This window comes from Motacilla alba, chromosome 4, assembly GCF_015832195.1.
Source record: "Motacilla alba alba isolate MOTALB_02 chromosome 4, Motacilla_alba_V1.0_pri, whole genome shotgun sequence".
NCBI classification, from domain to species: Eukaryota; Metazoa; Chordata; class Aves; order Passeriformes; family Motacillidae; genus Motacilla; species Motacilla alba.
Genome location: NC_052019.1, coordinates 27,317,423 through 27,340,080, shown reverse-complemented (window position 1 = coordinate 27,340,080; position 22,658 = coordinate 27,317,423). Strand labels below are relative to the sequence as shown.

Below are 22,658 nucleotides of genomic sequence, written 5' to 3'. Positions count from 1 at the left end.
GCACAAAGAAACTACGTATTTACATTCATTATAAAAAAACAACATCAAAGGAATGAAATCTAACCTAAATAGGAAGATTTCTACGTAGTCCTGTGCAGTTTTTTTGATGAAACTACCCAATTTACTTTTTAAGTATTATACTGAAGTGAGTCCCTGGAGAGAAACTGACTTCTGACACCCCAGCATTCTCAGCAGCACATCTCTATGGAAGTGGGAAGGGCTCTCTTTCCCTGGGCATCTGGAAATCACCTTTATAACCCACTCTGTGCTCCAGCACTACATAAAACCTTTTAATATTTAATTTAATTAAGCTTAATTGCATTAAATTAATTACTTTTTTTTTTTCCTGTGGGAAAGAGCAATTCAATGATGGCCCCACAATCATTTCCTAAGGTTGTATTTCTGGCACTTGGCAAGGAATATGAAACAAGTGCTGGACATGTGTCTTATTTTCACAAGAAGATTACAGTTAAGATCAACAACCCTTGTACATTATATTAGATTAGAATACCAGCCCTTCTGCAGCAATGAAATTAAAAATAAATGCTGAAAAGGTAATCTAATTAAAAGCTGTTACATGCTTTAAAGAGTGTTTAGGTGTGTTCTGAGCATTCCTCAATACTGACCTAAAGTCCTCATGTGTTGTTTCAGTACCAAATTTGATTTTCTAAATCAACTGCAGTCAAACAACCGGATCATTTCACAATCCACATATTTTTAAATTTTTTTTAATGAATGTTGGAAATACTGAAGAAGTTAAGCTATAAAAAAAAATTCTGATTTGATTTTCCCATCAATTGCAAATAAAATGGTACTAGGGAAGAAAACCTGACTGTCACTATGAATTGTTGTTGTTCTCTGAAGTGTGTGCTAATTTCCAATTTAACATCATTATGTGGATGTATTAGTCCAGTTTTCTCATTTTATCATAATTGTTCAAGTTTTAATTCCAAACATTATTTTCGAGTTTGAAAAGGTGCAGCCCTTGTGCCAGAAAGTTAAATGAATTACTTTTGTACCATCAGAGGTTGAAACACAACCATCTGGTCCACCAAAATTGGTCTGAATTTTTCAGTATTCTTTAAATGGCACATGCTGAGAAAAAGCCTGCTCCGACTGAAGTAAGTGGCACAACGCCCACTAATTTATATAAAGCCAGGATTTCTTCCAACATGTCCTAGTGAGAACATTTTGCTTTTCCGGACTATGCGCAGACTTTGTACTGGCTACAACTATGTTGGTTGGGTGACTTTTTTTTTTTTTTTCTCTCCACAGAAACAATAAAATCAATTTGTGAAGAAATATTCAAGGTGGATAGATACAAACACTGGCAAAGCAGCATGTGTTCTTGCTGGTGTTTGAATAGCAGGAGATGGAGGATTATTCCCCTGAAGGTAAAGGGAAAGGAACACACATCTCAGTTTTTGTCAGGTCCAAAGAATTGAAAAAACACTGAGAAATCTATTTTCCTTGTGTAATACAGTAACTTATTGACTGTCAGCAAAGTGTGGAATTCAAGGTTCCTGAACTGGACAACTGCTGTACCACACTTCTGGCAATATACTTTTAAAATGTACACATCTCACCAAACGCTCACAGTTTGTGAAGGAAAATTATACATTCTGGAGTAAGGCAGTGATATTTTCACAAGAAATGCTCTGCTAAGGAGTAATACCTGCAGTTGCTTTGCTTAATTTAATTCTGGCTTTACTTTATTTACAGAGAAAATGCTGCAACTAGCTAGCAAAAAGGTTAAGTGAGCAGCGGTTTCACGTGCAGGGGCACCATTTCCAGAGACTTTATCCCATGCTTCACAGCAATGGGACAAAGTCAGGCAGCCAGGCAGGTGGCACAAAAATATTTTGTGGAATCACAGTAAATAGACAGAGACAGTAACCTGTGATTTCCATGTTCTGTTGTGGTTCATTACTCAAATATGTAGACTATTTAAAGGTTATTTATTTTATTGCTGATGCTAGAAATAAGGTAGCAGCTGCTTAGATGTATATAAGCAGGCACACACATTTAGAAGTATATCTACACAAGTTGGATTGCTTTGTAAATAAGGTTACTCTGAATATTTTTAGATGCAAATCAATTCTATTTTCCACTCCACCAGTAGGATTAAATTTCTGACATTGATGAAATCCAAAGACTCTAAATTTAACTTGGTGATTCGAGAATGATTCATAATGAAACCCTTCTTTTTCAGAGCAGTGGGATGCCACCTATTTTATTCTGCTTTATTCTGGAGATAGACATTAGAGTGTACCCATGATGATGGGTAATAACAGTCAGATTTCAGTAAGCCTACAAGGTAGTGATACTTCAGCCATGTTCTGGGGGAAGTGGAGAGGCTAAAACTCTTAGCCAGAGGATTCTGCACCTACTGCAGAAGCACAATGTGCAAGAGCTCATTTGTACAAGTGTACCTTTATAACATTGATAATTTCTGAAAAAACAGATCTGGGAGTTATTCAGAAAAGAGAAAAATAAATATTAGGTCTTTATACATTAAAGAGCTACTGAATTTCTCTCAAAGATTAAAAAGGAGGGAAAAAAAAGAAGCTGAGTCTTGAGGAGTAATCTGACCTTTCTTTACAGTACTTTTTTAAAAAATAAATATTTCTGTTCCTGTTACAGGTCAAAATTCCAAACTTATTTATCACAGTGTCATGAGTCTGTAGGCATTAGTGAAATGTCTCATAATGAACATGCCTACTGCTGCCTAGTAAGTGCATATGTGGAACAACTGTATGTCATCAACAAACACATAAATTAATTATTTTAGTTTCCTGTTATCATATTTTATATATTTGAATTTGGGCTTTTATCCACGAGGATTAAAGATTTATTGTAATTTTTACTTCATTGAAAAGATTAAAACCAAGTGAATTTTCCTCAACAGGACAAAGTTTGACTCAAGCTGTTTTCCATGAGAAAAAAAGTTTAAACAGAGTTAAACGGAGATACTTCTGTAAATTTTTTTTTAATTAAAATAGACCACAGTTATTTTTCCTGCTAGTTTTACACTTGAACAACATAATATTTCTCTGCAGACAGTTGTCATATAGAATCAGACAATATGCTGAGTTGGAAGGGATCATTGAGTCCAGCTCCTGGTCCTGTTCACCTACCTTAGCTGATGTTTGTGACACTAGAAAATTCAGCCTGTAATCAATCATAGAAAATAATGGTTTCCAGACCCCCCTCAATTAATTACTTCATATAAATAAAATTTATATTCATTTATAACCTATATAAATATATATATATATCTATATATATGTACACACCACACTCATTTCTTAGAATTGGAATTCTACAAATGAATGCATACTGTATTAGACCAGTTTCCTATGCTTAATCAAGATATACAAGAAAATCTTCTCATGTAAAATATATGGCAGCCCTGAATAATTTAGAAAGGCTCAAGTGCCTCACTCTCTTTGATATCTAAATATTGCCTGCTAGAGGAAAATACAAAGAATATCTCTCCCCCTCTTTGAAATAAAAAAAAAGTGTCTTTAGTGGAACCTGAATTTTATTTAGACCACATAAAAGCAATTTGAGGGAGAGAAGAGTGGGGGAGCTGCTCAGGCATTTTATGAGTCTTCCCAGAAAAAACATTAGGCTCCCAGAATTTTTAAGAGACACCTTTAGTAATGGTCCAGTCATGTTAATAGAAAGATACTGATAATTCTAGCCTGAAATCACAGAGTAGCATGAAAATTAAGACATATTTAAATTAGTGTTTTTCTTATTACAGTATTGCACAGTATTCCATCCATATCATATTTTTCACTTAAATCTCAGTTTCTAGGTTTTCTTCCATCTACTGTCACTATTTTTCATTACTGAAGATCATTAGCATGTTAAATGTTAACCATTTGGGATTGTATTACACTTTTAATAGAAATCTGTGAAATAATTTACAGTGAATGATAATTTATTAAAAGTAATTTCTTGAAAGTCAATAAGCCATCATCCTCCCACCCAAAAGGTTCGACCCTAAAGAGACAAGAATGACTTTAAAGGAAAGGATTTAAAAAATTTTCAAATGCTGCCACCCTCAAACCCTTTTTTTTTCCCTCTGGGCAGGGACACCTTCCTCTAGATCAAGCTGTTCAAAACCTTGTTCAGCCTGGCCTTGAACAGGAATGGGGCATCCACAACTTCTCTGGCAACCTGTTCCAGTGCCTCACCACCCTCACAGTAAAGAATTTCTCCCTCATATCCATTCTAAGCCTACTCTCACTTCAAAGCCATTCCCCCTTATTCTAACACCACATGCAGAACCATCACTTCATGAAGAATCATCTGTATTATTTATTTTTCTAATAAGGAAATGTTTAGAAATTCAGTGTTTTTATCACTCTCTTGCCCTTCATAGGCTGATATATATCATTCAAAAACATTAGATAATAACTAGAACCATCATGAATAAATGGCTGCTAAGTGAAATATTTAATTACAGCTTTTAAAGGTAAAAGAAAAAATATTGTCACTGGCTTATAAAAAAAAAAAGCCAAATTTATTCCCAGAAGTGCTTACAGAGTACTCTGAATTATGAACAGTTTGTTTTGAAACAGGAACTCTTAGAAGAGTAAGAGTAAGAATCTGACATTGAAGGAACATTTTAAGTTCAATTTAAGGAAGAGAAACTGGGCAAGCATTGTGACAAGGCAAGGTTCAGACAACCTTGAGAACCAATTACATTGTAATCTGCATAGGCCTTTGCATCACTGAATCATCACATTTCTTGTCGAAAAAAGGCAACAAACTCCTTCATACACATCTCTTGACAGTCACTGGAGACATCTTAAAGAAATATCCGGAAAAGAAGAGACGTACAGAAAGGAAAAATGACACATGCCACATAGGTCTGAATGTTCCTGCAGCACATTCTAGTGTTCTCTATATCCATCACACTTTTAGGATTGGAGGGTACCAAAAAAACAGAGCTATGGTTCTGGTTCATTACTTCTACCAGGGTGCAATGCAAGTTCAGAACAGCACCCTGCATCAACAGCATCTGCATGTAATGGCAACTCAGCAGCCAAGGGACACAACACATCACTTCCACTCAGGCACCAACAGACCTGGTCAAAGGCACAGTTACTGTTCCAAAAGCTGTTCTAGAATTATGAGGAAAATCCCATACGCAAGCAAAAGCAAAAGTCACTTGTAACTATCTTCAGATTAAATATTTTTAAGCATTTCAGCACTAAATATTCCCAAACACACATAGCCTGGACTACCACTCCCCTTAAATCCTGTCTCTGAGTGCAGTCCTAAACTCCCTGCTCATCTGCCAGGCTCCTGTCCCACCTCCCTCCCAGCAGAGAGCTGATGGAGTGCAGGCATTCGGCTGGGCCATAGCACAGGGGGGCTCCAGTGCTTCCAGCTCTGCAGGCACTGATCCCATCAACCTCTAGGCAAAAAAAAAAAAAAAAAAAAAAAAAGCCAATGTTTTCCAAGAATGGGCTCTTGTGTCAACTGCTGGGATGATAATCCAAGGGGAGCCATAAGAGGCAGTATCTCCTAAGCTAGTCTGCTCCAGATGGGTTGGTCCTCAACAGGCTCCCACAGGCTTTTGGAAATTTGTGCTTTCCCACAGAAGAAAACATGAGTGTGCTAGTTCTTAAAAACGTGACAGGATGCTGCCCCACCTAGTGGGAGCACCACTGCCTTCACCTCTGCTTTCCAGACAGACCAGGAGAACTTTGTAGAAGACACATTGTGTATTTCTAATAGTTTGTCAATTTGTTTAAAATATCCTGACTAACAGATGTGGGAAGGATTCCACAAGTGGCTTAAATTAAAACACATTGAGGTCCTAAAAGCTTAGAAAAGCCTTTAATGGAGGAGAAAGTATTAAAAAATGCTTCCTACATCTTAAATGTTTTCATGTGCAAATACTAACTTGTTGTCTATTAAATTATGTTAAGCAAATGTAATTGGAGAAGGAACCTGCAGCATAAAAAGATAAACCTTCTATCTTTAATGCAATAATTACTCCATGTTTATTGGCTAGAAACCAGATGTGTTCTCATGTTTACTACAAATTATAGGTAAAAATATCTTTTTTAGCTATTTGAGTTGGTACATACCAACATTTCATACCTTTCATACATGCATACATTTTCATACCTTTCATACATTTTATCTGCTGAAAATAAAAGACTAAAAGTCTGTCAGTTCTATGCAAGTAATAGAGAGCTGACCCTCATCTTTCATTTTCATCTCTCAGATGCATCTAATGCCAAATCTGTTACCTGCATGAGAGTTTGAACTGGGTATTTTTTTCCCCACATTTCGTCTGGCTTTTTTTTTCCCCAGAACTAAAAAAATCTCCACATTTTTTGTGTCTGAAAGACAAAACCAACAGTTGTTTCTAAGTCAAAATTTCACTCACCATTCTACCTGGCACAGTAGAACTGGTACTTTGTTGTCTTCAGCTACTATTGTCCTAATACAATTTACACAGAGCCTGAACAGAAATTATTTCCATGTCCAGGTGTGTCTTTTTTGACACTTAATATTTAACTGCTGAATTCTTCAAAACCTATGCTGGCTTTTATTTAAAGAGATGGTCTCAGGAACACCCTAAAGACTAATACATTTTGGAACTTTGCAAAGCAGGTCCTTAATGGTCTCTCTTACCCTCACAGAATGGCAGCATGGCAGATGTAGAGGGACACCCTCCCCTAAGATGCTCAGAAGTCTTGGATTCAATCCTCCAACATAAGAAATCTTCCCCAAAAAGAAGAGAACCCAGCCTTTTGACTCCAGTCTTTCAGTTCTAAAAGTCCCCCAATCTAAAGTCCCCCAATCTAAAAGTCCCCCCAATCAAAATCTTTTCATTAAAGAACATAAAGCTCGCTAAAACTTACCTGAACAGTTAAATGCAGTTTAATTACTTATCTCCCAGGGCTGCCTGACAGCTTAACTAAAACAACAGAATTTATAGGAACAACTTAGAAGAAGACTCTGTGAAAGTTCAAGCATTTCCTATCCAGACTAACAAAAGCAGTACTTCTCAAGAGGTGATTGTTCTCTGCCTAGTGTTTTGGTCAGCTCAACGCCTGTCCAGCAATACCTATCTCCAGCAATGACTTCCCAATGTCTGGCAGGGCACACCATGCTCTCCTGGACCCTCCAGCCATGGTGGTGCACAGCTGACTCCAACTGACTCAAGGGACAGTCCATACCAAATGATGTCTGCTCAGGTGTAAAAGCTAAGGGACTGGAGGCATTTGTTATCTACAAAAGAGTTTGTCTTTTGGAGCAACACTACACATACTGAAGCCCTGCTTCCTGGGAAGTGGCTGAACATCTCTGTTGATGGGAAGTAGGGAATGAGTCTCGTTTTCCTTTGCTTCCACACATTGCCTTTGCTTTGTTAAACTGTCCATGAGATATTTTCCATCTTACTTTCTCCTTTCCCTTGTCCTGCAGAGGAAGGGATGGATAGAGCCATTTGGTGGGCACATGACATCCAGTCAAAGTCAATGCACCACAGTCTTTTTTGGCACACAGTGTGTAGGATGAGGAATTTGAGATAAGGAGTGTGAAGAGTCCTATTCCTGAAGACAAAGGAGTGGCAGAATTAGCAGGTGATGAACTGACCTGAGCCCTCACTCTGTGTCCCCCTGTGCCTCTGGAGGGAAGGAGGTAGAGAATGGAGGGGTGAGGGGAAGGTGTTTTAACATTTAGTTTTTGGTTTCTCACTATCCTACTCAGATCTGATTGGTAATAAATTAAATTAATTTTCCCAAAGTCGAGGTCTGTTTTGTCCATGACAAAATTACTCACCAGTCATTGGTGAGTGATCTCTCTCTGCCCTCATTTTGACCCACAAGCCTTATATTTTCTCTCTCCTGTCCATATCAGGAGGGGAGTTACAGAGCAGCTTTTGTGGGTACCAAGGGTCCAGCGTCCAGCCAGGGTCAACCCATTGTAGGAGAAGCAATGAAGGCACCTGGACAAAGAATATCCTCTCGCACTTGAATGGAAAAATCTGTTTCAATTTATAGGACAAGTTTGGATGATCCTCAGAGCTTTTTGTGAGGAGCTATACTCTCAGCATGCTGCTCCCAACACAGTGTCCCAGAACACGAGGCAGTGCACCAAGCTGAGGAACTGTGAACAAGAACAGCACAGTGTGACCTGGAAATACAGGGATTTGGAAAGGGCACCTGCAGATATTGTGGTACATTTTGTGGGCTGCCTCTTAGCAATGTCCAGGCTGCAGGTCAAAATCAACAAGGATGAACATTTGACAGTACACCTCATCCAGAGCCAAGGGCAAATGCAGAGTGGATCCATTGCTTTGGCCTGTATTCCAGTAGCTGAATGGCTGAAAGGAAAGAGGAGGCCTGCACATATTAAGTATGACAGATAGCCACCAGCAAGACAGTCACATTAAGCCTGGCATTATGATCCCAAGGTGTGGGATATTTTCAGTTCTCTCAGTGACAGAAGCCCCCTAACAGGCACAGCTTTCTCATGGCAATAAGCATGTAAAGGTCTTGTGCTGCTTCCAACAGAAAGACGCTTTCTAGAAGTGGCAGCTATTGAAACTGCAATAAATAAACTACTCTATGTATTAAAAATAAAGGCTAGTCTAGTAGATGGGAGGGAAGGCATTGATAAAGTAATAAAATTTTATTGAGGAGAACTCAAAAAGAGCCAGACAAACTCACTGAAGTATCTGCATGGAATGTCAGATCTAAAGAAAAGTTCTGAGTGGATTTACTGGCCCCTGACACCCAACTACCCAGATCATTCTGTTCCACAAAGGATTTCCCTTTCCTTGTCCGGGACACCACTACGGAAAGCATTGCTTTTTCATGTGTATTTTCAAGTTACTGAGATCTTAAGACTTTTTCCTTCCATGAATCATTCCAAACAGACAAATTTCTAAAACCAGAGCCTGTTCACCTGGCCTACAAAGAGACTGTAAGACCACATATTTACAGAAATCTTAAGACCTATGAGATCTCATCATCACCAGAGCACAGACTTTTCCAAGACTGGGCTGTCAGTAGGTGTTGGAACAACCAACTCCAAATAAAATCCACAGAAGCGCTCCAGTCTCCAAAGCACACCCTGGCAACTGGCTGGCTGTAAGGATCTCTGTCCCCCAGAGCTGTGTTGGCAGACTTTTGAAGGACTTTGTGGGTTACAACTGCTGTGTCAGCCTGGACCTGTCCCTCTCTACTGTCAGTGAGAGCCAGCAGCTGGTGGGGTTCCTCCTGCTCTGGGATGGAAAAGGAACTGAGAGGAACATAGGAAGAATGGCATCCCAGGCATGACTTCCCAGAGAAGCGCATAACTGGATCCTGCAAGCAGGATTATGACACCATCCAAGGACTGTCACCAAGCAGGATTTGCAGATGAGATTTTCCAGGGTCTTCAGTTAGTCTCCCAACAATGTATCATAATTAGATTAGAGAAGACATTTGGGCAGCCCAACTGCACAACTTGGTCAGCTGCATAAACTGCATCTCCCCTTTCAGTCCTCATTCTTTAACCAAAGGCAGACATTTGAAAAAGAAAAAGCAATGTTAACTGTTTGTGAGCATGCAAACAACTTTCAAATCTGGACTTTCTATTATGGTCCAATAGGGTTGTTTTGTTCATATCCTCCATTTTCTAAAAACAAAAACATAATTTCTTTCAGCTGAATAGTTTTCTGGACAGTTAACTGATCTTCTTATAACTATTATTGTTCCAAGATTCTGCTTTCAGAAAAGGGAAACAACACTGCAACTCTAAAGCATTTCAAAGTATAAACAGATTCCCATACATCCAGTCTAAGGGCACCTCTGAATTACTTAACCCGTGAGCTTCCAGACCTGTTCTGAGTCCTACACAGTGCAGACAGAAATTATGACTGTTTTTCCAGTTGCTGTTGCTAATTGAAACTAACAGCCTGATACAATCACGTAGCCTGACACCCTGTATATATTTATCAATTTGGCATGGAACCATCACTCTAGTAAAGACATTTCACATCTGGGTGAAAAACCAGATATGGCTTTTTATGAGATGGTAATGACTTCATAATTCTTACAAAGACAAATTTCCCTAAAGAAAAGAAAATAATCTTTTTCTAATCCAAAAGGCAAAAGTACAACACAGTGTTTGTTTAAATAAAGGATTTCCTACTTGGGACTGTTTGTACGTGCAAGAACATAGTGCAATAATAAAAGGCAAAGGAGACTCAAGAAGAAGGATTAGTACAGAATAAGATACAGTACCTTTGCTGCATGTTTGTTTTCTTTAAGCGGGTTTTAAAGTTTTATAAATTTTCAGTGGCTTACGATGCTGGAAGAGCATAATTCTGACACTTTGATTTACAAGATAAAAAACCCCAAAATGCTCCTTTAAGGATTTATTGAGGTTGTTCTATCACGCATTCAGAAATTCTCTGTATGCACAGATGGTGTTATCCAGAGTTAGTACATCCTAGCATCCTGCAAGCATAAGAAAAAGCAAAAAGTTTTTTCAAGAACAGTTCCAGATTTGGAAATAGACATAATCTAAGTGCAGATATTGTGTCTTGATAATTATACTTACTTACTTTATTGAAAATTCTTCCAGAGCAGAGATGTGAACTCTGATGAAAACCTTAGTGCTTATGGAAAGGGAGGCACAGCAATATGCAGCAATTTTTAGCAAGGGGATCTGAAAGTAAATAAAACCTGGGGTCTGGAAAAGGACTCTCATAGCCTGATTGAACCACTGGCTGCCTAATGACATTGTGTGACACTTATTTTTATGTTATTCCCTCTCATTGTCACTGATAGTTATGTGGATAAAAGTATTCGTGATGAAATATTCCCACCCACGATAATATATTAAGGACACATTACTTATCACTTACATAACACCAGGATTATTTTTTCAAAAGAGGATTGTGTAATACAAAGGATTACCATTCTTCAAAACAGAAAGTATATGCAGAACAACAGCAGTCAGAGGCAGACTGATCAAATGCTTCTTCTGCCTGAAGTGCCATTATATGTCAATTTAACACAGCACTGAGTAAGCTGGGACTAAAAGAAAGCACACAAGGCAACCTCTATGAAAGGCTGAAAATCTACTTGTTCTGCTAATAAATGTTTAAATTATTTCAATAATAATAAATCAATGAAACATTTAAACTGTTAGGGTCTTTGGAACCGCCATTGAAGTCACTAAATACTCTGCTGTGGAAATGCAGTTTGGTTAATAAAACAATATAAATTTACCTCTCCCATCAGGTTGTGGGTGGTTATTTCAACACCCTTCCTCTCTGCTGGGGAAGTGGCAGCTCTGTGCCCGTGGCTTGCTGGAATTTCAGCAATTTCAGCTGACAGAAAGCGTTACAGTGAACAAGGCTTTATAACCTCTCTGAATTCTTCCACTTTCTAGCAAAATCTTTGCACTCACCCACCTTTATTTTTGTCACAGTTGCTAGGATGCCTTGGCGACAGACACCAGAAATATCTATGATTTGGAGACAAAGCTGGAGGCAGGTGTAATCCACACCAGACCAAAAGGAGGGCAGGAGGCCCCTGCCAACAGTCCCTTCACCAGCAGAGATTCCTTGCAGCAGCAAAAGCACTGCCTGGGACAGAGCAAATTCACTTGCTGCCATCTCAGACTCTGCATCTCACCTGCCTCTCAAGGAGCACAAGGAACAGATCCAGCCTCCCACCACTGGGGAGGAAGGAAAAATGCCTCTCAGTTTGGACACCCACCTCAGCCAATAGCACTGGTTACACCCTGCAGGTTTTTCCCCTCCTTGCTCTTGGTCATCCTACTGAAGTAATAAAAATAGATCCTGGACCTTATTGCTCAGGGCTGTGCTAGCTTCAACTGCAAAATCTGCCTCTTGCATGGGGTGTTACAACCAGACACCACAAACCTTTACAGAGGATCAGAGCTGGCCAGAATAGCTTCCAAAGACCCCAGTGATGCTTCCTTGGTGAAGCTCACACAGATGCTGGCAGAGACTGTGCTAGAAACAAAGCACAAATGATGTATGCAGTTGTTTGAAAAGCTCACACAAAGAAGGCTTTTTCTTTTAAATGTTGCTCATAGACTTCTGCATTTTAAAAGTCAATCACAATCAGGCAATTATTTAGAATGAAATATAATTTTTCTGGGTGATTAATGAAAATAATTTCATTAAGTATTAAACATCTGTTTTGAAGGAACTACCCCTTATTTACATAAAATCTGTGTGTCATTCTACAAAATGAATGCTTTCTCTGCTAACAGTGCTGTGGAGGAAGAGGTTTGTTGCATTGGATTCATACAAATAACCTTGCTTTCTTCACGTTCTCATTGAAAGAAATTTGACTGCCAGACTGACTGTAGTAGGAAAATTACAATGTAATGCTACACCATAGTTAAAAATCCTTTTGGCCTCTAATGTTAAATGGAAAAATTATTCTGAGAATAAAAGAACAGATGCTGACAGCCATAGCAATTCTTGATGCTCATGCCAGGAAGCCATATTTTTTATTTGAAAAGGCTATTCATAATGTGAATAGTGCTTCATGCAAAGAGAAGTCTATTAAAAAAGAAAGTATATATTTGTAGCCAAAGGGACCCCCCCCGCCAAAACACCCATGGATTTTTTTCCCCCTTTATCCAGATTTATTTGTTTTACAACCTCTTTTTCTTACATTAGCTGCTTCAGTGCTCTGAACACCTCCTGTTTACACATGTTGCCTAAAAAAACAAACACTAAGCAATTCTTAACATAAATGGGGAAATGTATTAGCAGACTGGTATAAGAATCCACAAAATGTAAACTTTTAGGAGACAAAATTCCAATAAATCTGACTATGTATTCTTTTTTGAACTACTTTTCCCCCTAAAGGCACCCACTATTGCTGATCCCCTCATGCCCTGAAAGAGAAGCATCAGTTCTACACTAGTGTAGATAGACCACCAGAGCCTTGAGAGTGTTCTCAATCATGCTATCCAGACTAGACAGCAATGACAAAAACATCAGATTTTCCCAATCTACAAAGAAAACAAACATTGCCAGGTACCTTCTCATTAGAAGGTGTATCCTGCAGTCTGTTCAAAGTAGGACCTTACTCTATTAGCAAGCTATGCCAGCTGTACCTCAGACACAGAGAGCATTCCTCCTGCCCACGTCTGTGCTGTCTGTGCTCCTGGCACTGAAGCAGCCTTTCCAACTTCTTTCCATCCAGACCTTGACAACAGGCTGGTGCAGGTCAGAGAGCACAGAGGTGGCAGCCCAGCGAAGTTCCCCACCCAGACAGCAGAAGGAGGTTCATCACCTTGGTGAAAAGCAGAGGGAACATCCTTGTTACACTAACTGAAAATGTCCTGCCACCCCATATTGCCATCAGCTGCAAATCTGCACAGGCAGCCATGGAGCAAACCAGCAGGGCTTGGCTATTGCTGCCATGCACATACTGCTTTTCAAAAGTTGCAGTAGTTTAGGAGGGTACCTCCAAGCTTTGCTGCTCCAGCATCTCTTCCCCATTCAAAGCTGGAGACGAACCTCGTTTCCCACAGTCAAACACCCGAGCAAAACACTCTTCTTTCCCACACAGCCCTTGCAGCTGCATCTGCAAGATTCCGCTCCTGAGTGAGAGAGCTGCAGGAGACTCATGGCTAAAATAATCACTGAAAGAGTTTCACTCTATAAAGAATGAACAACTTTACAAGGGCAGCTGAGACGGGATTAAAATATATATTTAAAAGAAAGTGGTGTCATGTTAAGGTGACATTTTCAAAAAGACTCACAAATGGGAACTGAGCTGAACTGTATAGGATATTAAAAATTCGCACGCAAAGTCTTTCTCTCTTTCATCTTCTCCAGTAACTCTACATTTCCTTCTTTACTTTCACACATCACTTCTCTTTAGCAGTTACTACAAAACTTTTGACATGTATAATGTAAATTATAGAATTAGATTTTACATCACAGTATGCAGAAAAGAAAAAACACATCTTTAAATTTTAGAACTTAATGTTCTAAATAACTATCAGTGAACAATCTCCCGATTTAACCAAAAGTGTATCCACATACTGGGTTCATTTCTTCTGCTTTCTGAGTTTAAAAAAGTCACTAGAAAATCTGAAACACACAGAAAAACCTAACTAAATATTTGTTTCTCTGAACCTGCTGAAGATTTCTGTCCAACTCCTTTAAATACACAGAAAAACTTATTAGAAGGATTTCCCCTGATAGAAGAAAAGCTGTCTTCATAAACATTTACCATGCTGAAATCAAGCCAGCAAAAAGCCCAGAAACACATATCTGGTTCATGATAATGACTTCTGTTTCATACAAGGTGACAATTATGCAAAGTGGACACGAGAACATTCCCTATTCTCTGTCACATAAGCATGCATTTTCTACCGAATTCTGAGATGCCGTGTTCACTGCAAAACAGACAGCATGCTTTCTTTTTCAAAAGTTTTTTTATGGAAAAACAGCCTATTAGTCTGCATTCGAAATGTAGCATTTTACAAAAGCAAAAAAAACCATCAAAAATCATCTCTCATTTATCTGGATAGAAAACTGACAATGTTGGTAAATTGTTGAGTAAGGCTGATAACCTTTTAGAAAGCTCAGGCAAACAAAAGGTTTGAACAACCTAGTTGCCTACCAAGAACAAAAAAATCATTTTTATATGGCACATTTTTGATTCCTGTACAGATATGCTACCCAAGCCTGCAGTCCATACAAGTGGCATTGTGACTCTGTCCTTGGGGTGACAGAATGCATTTATTTAGATTCCAGCTTGTCATACAGCACAGTCTCATGCCCCAGAATGACTTGATTTAGTCTGTTTTCTAGCACAGCACAACGGCTGCTTTCAACAACACAACTGTTTTCTGACATTATATTTTGTTAACTTGGTTTGCAAAGAGCCAGCTTGAAATGATTGCTGTGGATGGAAAGCACACAAGACAAACGGGGCTGCTTGACAGCAAGCCTTCCCTTCAGAGCTGGGCTACACACACACTCCAAATTTTGTAGTGTGTCTCATTTAATCTGTAATGTGCATAGCAAATCACTTGAGCACAAAAAATGTCATATAAAACCAGTAATGGCTTATGATGCAGGTTACAAAGTCTGCTGATTATCCCCGCAGTCTTGAAAGTTCTTCCTTTGCAATGAGCTTCTGTGACTCGTTTGTCATCTTGCACCATTTTCTTTTCTTACCTTTGTCTTATTTATTGCGTACGTTAGCTGGTTGTCTCGGGCATTAAGAAGTAAAAACAGAAGTAGTCCAGCAATGCTGGATACATAGGATCTGTGAAAACATATTCTTTTTACGAGGCAGCATCACTAATCCATTGAATCCTGGGGACCATTCCAAATCTTTTCAGAAGAGAAGGAGATTTTCAGAAATCAAGCTAAAGCACAGATGTTTGAATGAATATTTCAATATCAGGAAATCTTTGAGTGAAAAATAAGTAAGTCACTGTTATTATCAATAAGAATCCAATGCAAAGACTGACTGACCCTTAACATATGCCAGGATACTGTATTGGCAGGAAAATATACCAGGTTTATTATGAAGATAGGAAGAAGGGATGCCAGTTTCTGCACAGAAATTACTAAGAGGGCTAGGGACTAATTTTTAAAAATTCTGATGCTCTTCTGAGTTTAAAGCTTAAAGCTGATGCTCCATGTTTTCTGCCTTAATCTAGATTTGCTTAGTCAACTCATTAATCCTTCAGCAAGACAAAAGAACAGTTTCTAGGAAGCTGGTTTCTTTTTTTGTTTCCTCTTCAACGAAACAAAGTCAGCTTGAGGTCAGCATGGCTCAGATGATTTCTTGCTCCCAGGCATATCACTGAGACCTCTTTTTTTGTTTTAGACAATAAATTAAAAATCTGGCTTGGACTGTCATAACTAAGTCATCACTTCTTGTAAGTCCTAGCAAGGAGCAGATCCCTCTTCATTTACAAGCCCAGAATTCTTGTCTGAGTCAAGCCTTGTTCCCTCCTGCAACCAGAGAGGGCTGCTGCCTTACTGGTCTGGCCCCATGCAGTTCCAGCCTCACTGCTCTCAGCGGCCGTGCTGGCAGACTGGACACTACCAGAACAAACATACCATGCATATTAAACATGGGCAGGCACAGGCACATACAAATGTGTAGCCTAAGATACAAGAACACCTCCAGGATCCTCTCTGCTTTTATGTATGTCTTCAAGAGAAATTTAACTGCAGCTGTACACCACCACCAAGTGACTTCGAGGAGCTGAGAAGCACAAAGGCATTAAACAATGTAATCAAATTGTTGAGTTACCAGATGAAGCAGTACAGATGTTGTTGCTGCATATATTTTCACAGATAATCAAGCAGAAGAACAATTGTTAACTGCTTGGTCTAAAACTACACGTGCATAAAAGCCAAAACTACAAAAAAGTCTTTGGACTCTAACCTGGTTCTGTATTTGTCAGTGTTTGGTCATGACCTGCCTGATATTCCTCATCTGTTGACTTAATGACATGAATCCTTTGCCATCCCCCATTGCGTATTAAATCACTTGTATTGCTTTTCTTGAATGTACACATAGATAAGATTTGTCTGCAAGAAAAGGAAAAAATAGGATAAACAGTGTATGTACTTTAAATTTTATGCAACCTATATCAGTTACAAAACAACTTCAATATAAAAGAAAACATAAATAAAAAATATTCATGAGACTTTTTAATTTAATCAGCTTTAAAATATCTTATCAGATCAAACTGTCACCCACTTTTCTGAAAGCTTTTTTCTAAAGCAGGAGAAGAGAGATCTGGGTGAGTGTTATTCTTTAGCAATTAGTAGGTGCAGAAAAAAAATGCACCACTTGCCTAAAAGAGCAGACATATTTAATGTGATAACCATTTCACTTTTCCTTTTTTTTTAATAAGAGTTGGCTTTTCCAAGAAGCCCACCGCTATCCCACTAATGAAAAAAAAAATCAAAATAGTTTTCCTAGTTTCATTAATAATGTGGGAAAAAAGGGTGATGTTTAGAAAACAGCTCTTCATGCCCACATACACATAAGCACAGGAGACTCCAGCCCTTCTGGATATGGTACATCCTAGAGTTCTATATCATTCTGTATTTTCTAATGCATTGGAAACCTCTTTTCTCAATGCCAAATGTCAGCAACCTCCACAATTACTCCAGGACCTTAATCCCAGGCTCTTGTCAATGGGAGATCTGCCAGCTGAGAGAAAGCAGAGAACTGCCTTACAAAGGTAAGCAAGAAGAGGAGCATGCCTTCCAGTACTTGGGCACACAATGTGACCCAACCCCCTGACAATGAGGTGTCCGTGGCCTTCAGTCCAGACAAGGTTAGGGGAAAAAAGGACATACACCCTTATGCTCCTGAAAGTAAATGGCTGGGTTAAATTTTCCACACAAGAGGAAATTTTGCCATTTTGATTATGAACCTGCATACAAACATCAAAGCCAACTCCAGTAACTCAGAGAGGACCAGCAAATGAGGAGAGATTGAGACCAGAAGCTGGAGAGCCTGGCTACAGGACACAAAGCATCCCTCACACCGCCTCAGCTGCCCTGTCCGGGCATCAGACAAGCAGAGAAATGTTCTCTTTTTGGGGTAGACCAGGACAGCCTATTGTGTTTGCATATTTCCTCTGCAGAATAAAGATCTTCAATCAGAAGTGTTTTAATTGGATAGTGTGAGTGACCAAATTCCTTCACCGATAGTTTCTCAATGGATCCAACACTTCAGATGATTAGCAGAGTGCTACCCAAAAATGTCTGCATAGCCTTTGAGATAAGTCACTCATAATTGGGAACAGCACAACACCAGCCAGCTGTGAACCCAGAAGTGCATGCCCCCTCCTTAGCACAGTGCCCACAACCTGAGGCTGTAGAAATCACAGAATGATTAAGATAAAAAAAGACCTCTGAGATTATCAAGTCCAACCTCAGACTGGTCACCACCTTTTCAACTAGACCGTGGCACTGAGTGCCACATCCAGTTGTTTCCTGAACACCCCCACAGATGGTGACTCCATCACCTCCCTGTGTGCAGTCCATTCCAACACTTAAGAACCCTTTCTGGAAAGAAACTCTTTGATGTCCAACCTGAACCTCCCCTGGTGGAGCTCAAAACCATTTCCTCCGTCCTATTGTACTCATCTTCTTGGGAGAAGAGGCCAACCCCCACCTGGCTACACTTTCAGGCACTTGTTGAGAGAAAAATGGTCTCCTCTGACCCTCCCTTCCTTCAAGATGAACAATCCCAGCTCCCTCAGTTACTCCCTGCCAACTTGGAGACCAGCTAGAGTTCATTTAATTACATTTAATTACAAGAAACTGCAAATAACCTGGAAGTTTTAATTATTGCGCTCCCTTTCCTAGCAGTGAAAACATAGTTTATATTGTGGGAGAAAATATTTCTATATTGTTTCTTATTTTTCATTATGACAATAACTGGCATGACACTATTGCTATATTCAACTGTTCATAATTAAAACACAGACAGATGTAGGAAGAAGATGCATAAGGCAGAAAGCCATCTGTTACTTTTGGGAAAAAGGGGGTAAATCTGATTAGGTACAGTCTACTTGATTTTTTTAATGAAGTTTATGAAGCTTGTCAGAAAAGATTTTCATATATTACAAAAGAAAAAAAGCTTTGAGTGACAGATGCACCTAAACAGATGTGTATATGTATTTTTTTATATATATATACACACACACATGTCTTTTGCAAGACACAGTAATTATGTAGGTGATCAGGAAAGTATTTGCAGAAAGCAATGACAACTAGTGCCTTTGCTGGACAGGTCTATTATACCTTATTGTGACAATTTTCTTATACTGCTAAAGCCAAGCCTGTGTCCTACATAGCATATCTGACCTGAGAATGCTCTTTATATCCTTCAGATATGAAAACAATCTGTAAAGAACTCATTGTAAATGGCTTTATGAATGGATTTGTAACAGCATGTGAAATATTCAGATGTGAATTTAGTAGTCCTTTAACATACACTGGAATTTGTAAAGAAAAAATATTATTCCCCATATTCTGTGTCGTTTTCTACATATACTCTACACATAGAATTTTTTGTATTCTAATGTCTCCCTAGCAGACATTAGAATTTATAGAGAAAAATTCTTTTTTCTAAAGCAAAATATTCTTCCTGACCAATCTGCTATCTGATATAACAGTCATATGATATGGATGATCACTGGATAATCCTTAAGGTCCCTTTCAACCCAACCATCCTATGATTCTATGATCACAATGTGCCAGAGTTAGAAGTGTCAAATCATTCCAGCATGTATTAACCTAAAATTTGTTAGAATATTAAAAAGCCAATGTATTAAGTACGGTATTAATACATTAAGTAATAGCAAAAATACAGGAAGTAGAGAGATAATCAATGAGTTAGATTTGCCTTAGGCACTACTTTATTACACTCTCTTTCAAAGTGTTTTCATGTGAAACAAAACAAATAACTTACACAGTGAAAACATTTCATTTCATATGGTGAACCAGTTTTGCATTCCTCCTCTTGACGTGCTGCATAAAAAACAAAGAGAAAATATCCCCTTTGTAAACAGATGTGTGTTTCTATTGGCCTTGCTATTTACTGTGAGATCTGCTGTGAGGCACAGTGTTTAATTATACACTAAGCACTGGGAAGAACCTGAGTTTCACTGTCAATGCCAGGGTTTCCTCCATCAGAAAATAATTTGGGTTTAGACCAACCCATTTCCCCAGGCACAGAACAGATATACACATTGAAAATAGAAAATACTAATGAATAAGTTTGTACAGCAGAATTAATGACTGTTGATGAACATTAGTTCTTTTAATATTTAGAAAATAAGGAATATTTTGCAAGGAAAATGAGGGATATTTACTTGTATCTTCCTAATTAAAAAAAAAAAAGTTGAATATTATGACACTGGAATCCCAGGGGAGATGCGAAATATTAGTGCAGCTTGAAGGAGATAAAAGAAAAATAAGAATACCAATTTTTTTTTTCAAAGTCCATGTCAAATATGACTAAATTGTATGAAAACTTAAAGAATGAGGCAGGATGTATAGCACACTGGCAAGATCTTAGGCATTCCCTCATCAGAAAAAGGGAAAAGAATAAATTAGGGACAAGTTGAAGAATAACAGCAGCTCAGATAAAAAGCAAAATACCACGGTCGGTCAGGTGGAGACAGCATATTTGGCTGACAAGAAAGCAAATTGATGTGCAGCACAGTGCTTCTTCTCCTTTTAATCTTTTACAGAGTCACCAGAGCATTTTGTGGGGTGGATAAAAGCCGCTGACCGGTGGAGCCATCCCAGCAGAGGCGTTCCCTCATGCCTGGCAGCGTTTCACTGCTTTGTCATCAGCTGGGGACCAGGCCACTGGGCCAGCAGCTGCCTGTGCCAGGACTGGGGCTGGGGTCTATGCAAGGACAGAAAGGTGTCCCATACTTTACTTATAAATCAGAATTGTTGCCATTTAAGTAAGAAAGCTGTCTTGTAATTTATTATTCACTTCTGCATTTTGCTCATATGTAAATTAAATATATAACTTATAAGAGGGATCCAGATTCAGCAGCACAGACCAAGAGATAACCTCAAGAATTACCTGAAGCGGCAAACTGCGGTTTTAAAGCCCAGTCTCTGTGCTTTCCTGCTGCTTTCTCCCCAGTCTGACCACACACACCAGATTACGTGACTATCAAATGAATGAAAAGCCGGCATACTTCTTTATCTGTGGGAATGATGAAGGACCAAACAGACCACACAAAATTTATAGCCTCTTTCTTGTACATCACCTCGTGCAAGTGAGGTTGTCCTCCCCATTTTTTAAACCTACTGAAGTAGCTGCAAGTTAATTTATTTACTCCTGACATTATTTTAATATCACTGATCAAGCAGCCTTCCAGACCTTGGCAATGGTTAAAAAAGTCCAACAAAAAATACCTAGGAGCCAGAGCTCTGTCCAAGCACAAAATATCTCTCTACCCAGTTCATGAGGCTCCTGACAAAGAGTAAAATGAAAGGACAAAGTTGATGCCACTGTCACCCACATTTAGGATCCACAAATGGAAGCTGCTGTACTTCACCCCAGTAACAGCTCTGGTGGAAGATTTATGCAAAAGTAACAAAGAATAAAACACTACACTTTCTTGAAGTTCAAAGCCATAAGATATTCAATTTATTACTAAACCCAAAAATTCACAAAATGCAGTCACTTAAACCTATGGATTCACCACATAAGCATTTCAGCATATCAGTGACATTTCATTCCTGTTCTAACAACCTTCATCAGAAGTCAAGAGCTGACTACCAAACACCTGCACTTGTTTGCAGCCATCTGTATCTGCTTCCCGCTTCACAGGGGATCTCTGGCAGTGTTTAACAGAAATATCAAAGGTAAACATCACTGGAATGTTTTTGAGGGCAATCTTTGAACAGTAAAAGAAGAAAAGAATTCACTTTCTGTGGTTACCAGATACAGAAGATTACAAAGTGCCAACACATGGCATAATCAGTCCGTATTTTCCTGATTTAAATCACCCAATGAAAAGCCTGGAAACAGCTATTGAGGTTTTAATTGCTCTCCTTCTTTACTGAAACAGAAGATTGGTTCCCATCCCCATATACCAAGTGGTTAAAAAAAAAATCCTTGATGCAATTAATGTCTTCAGCTTTTACCTCTCTAAGAAAAGCCTGACATCAGTTATCTTCTTATCCATATCATGGTAACCATTGCATGATTCTAGTCAATGTAGCTTATTACTTACCATGTAGCATTACTAAGTATTTTTGGCTTATTTTGAATATCATAAATTATTGCAAGTTTAGGGCTTACTTATTGACATTCTATAGCTTGCTTATTGAAATTTGATAACTCATTATGAGTTTTTTTCTGCAACTTTGTAAGATAGTTTAGAAAAAAGGACCAAGCCGTCTTTTTTTTCTGCTGACTGAGACCAAGAATGCAAGGTCCTACAAATATAACTAATGGGGCTTTCAGAAAATCATGTTTGCACACAGGAAAGGGCATAAAACAGGTATCCAAATGTCCTCTTTGTTTGCACACTGATAGGTTAGCAGAAACTTTGGAGCTCAAAGTCACAGGAGAGAGCTGAAACTTGTAAGTGACAAGAGAACAATGAGTAACTGCAATTAATTGGGAAGAGAGCAAAGCTGGCACTGCGTCCCTGCAGGCATGAGGAGCAGAGGCAGAATTCAGCACGAGCTCCAGCCACGAAGCACAGAGACCAAAGCAAACACACACAAAGCAGCACACGTGAAGGTCACCAGATAACAGTCTGAATGATTAAACACAGCTAGAGCCCTTCCCAGCACCAGTCCCCAAGCAGCCTTGTCTTGCCACCATTACTTGTGATGGTATAGCTGTCTATTCCTTTAAATTTTGACAGCAGCCACCTTCCCCAAATCTCTCAGATGTGAAACCACCGATGCTCTTCAAGACACAACAATAAACATGTACATAGAGGAGTAACTCATGCTCCCCAGGGGCCAAGCTGACTCCACCATGTCATCATAGACATCACTTTAGAAGTGTGTGACAGAAACACACACTCCTTTTGCCTCTTTCCTCAGGCAAATCTGGCCCTGCTCCAGTGAGCGTGTAGTGAAACCTTGTATG

General features: G+C 38.9%; 1 protein-coding gene across 4 annotated transcripts in view; it reads right to left on the bottom strand.

Annotated features, from left to right (window-relative positions):
* CRACD (capping protein inhibiting regulator of actin dynamics) overlaps positions 1–22,658 on the bottom strand; it is a 127,669-nt gene that overhangs the window by 92,940 nt on the left and 12,071 nt on the right. Inside the window, exon 1 of one of the 4 annotated variants that reach the window (XM_038134725.1) lies at positions 10,269–11,182. The exons of the other annotated variants lie outside the window; for them this stretch is intronic. The gene's annotated coding sequence lies outside the window, so the exon portion shown is untranslated. Of the gene's footprint in view, positions 1–10,268; positions 11,183–22,658 lie in introns of those variants that run through there. 4 annotated transcript variants of the gene reach the window in all.